Below are 1024 nucleotides of genomic sequence, written 5' to 3'. Positions count from 1 at the left end.
ATATATATATATATATATATATATATATATATATATATAGCTGCAAAATTATCACAGAACTGTTACTCAAAGTTTCATGTTCCTCTTAGTCGGGTAGTTGTGATAAATACTGTCAGATGAATGGCAACATGAAACTCTGAGTAACAGTTCTGTGATAATTTTTCAACTTTGATAAAAAAGAAAGTATATTACTCTACCATTGGTATTCGAGTACTATTTTTCCACCTTGTTTTACCCTTATGTGCTCACCTGTGTGTGTGTGTATACACATATGTATGATCATCTTGTCTATGTTTCAGGTGTAATGTATTCAGAACCACATTATTGTGTCGCCTTTCCCTTTCTAAGATGTTTAGGTGTGTCTTTGGCCAAATATTTGACTGCTGTTTCTAAGAAGTTGAGCAACCACATAGAGCCTAATCTAATGTTAAAATGTCATAGTTTTGTTATTAGAGAGAGAGACGAACAGACTGAAAAAGGTAGACTATAGACAAAATGGTGTTTGGGAGAGATGGAAAGAAAGCGAGAAGGAGTAGAACAAGGGAGAAAGACTGATATAAGACATAAATAGGGACAGAAAAGGAAAATATTGGCTATAGTTGGCAGGGGAAATGTGCAAGAGAACTTCCTTGGGAATCTTCCATTGTAGAGACACAAATATTTTCCATGTCTCTTGTTTTCACAAATTATTTCTGCTACAATTAAGATAGTAACAGTTTTAAACCTAAGCTAATTTTTTTTTCAATCTGTTTTGCTATCTTTTTTTTTTCCCCTACCATTTTTTTCAACTGACTGTTCCCTATTCGTTTCAGTCATTAGGCCGCAGTCATGCTGGAGCACTGCCTTTAAAAGTTTAGTCAAGCAAATTTGCCCCCTGTACTTATTTTTAAAGCCTGGTACTTATTCTGTCGGTCTCTTTTGCTGAACTGCAAGCTCATTGGGACATAAACAAAGCAACACCAGTTAAGCGGTGGTAGGAGGACAATAACACACATACCCACATACATACATACATACATACACA

At 35.1% G+C, this 1024-nt stretch overlaps 1 protein-coding gene across 5 annotated transcripts in view; it reads left to right on the top strand.

Moving 5' to 3' along the window:
- The window catches only part of LOC106869635 (E3 ubiquitin-protein ligase XIAP), a 174854-nt gene that overhangs the window by 58677 nt on the left and 115153 nt on the right, over window positions 1-1024 (top strand). The gene's annotated exons all lie outside the window — the stretch shown is intronic.

Source organism: Octopus bimaculoides, chromosome 22 (assembly GCF_001194135.2).
Source record: "Octopus bimaculoides isolate UCB-OBI-ISO-001 chromosome 22, ASM119413v2, whole genome shotgun sequence".
NCBI classification, from domain to species: domain Eukaryota; kingdom Metazoa; phylum Mollusca; class Cephalopoda; order Octopoda; family Octopodidae; genus Octopus; species Octopus bimaculoides.
This window is presented reverse-complemented; position numbering and strand designations above follow the sequence as displayed.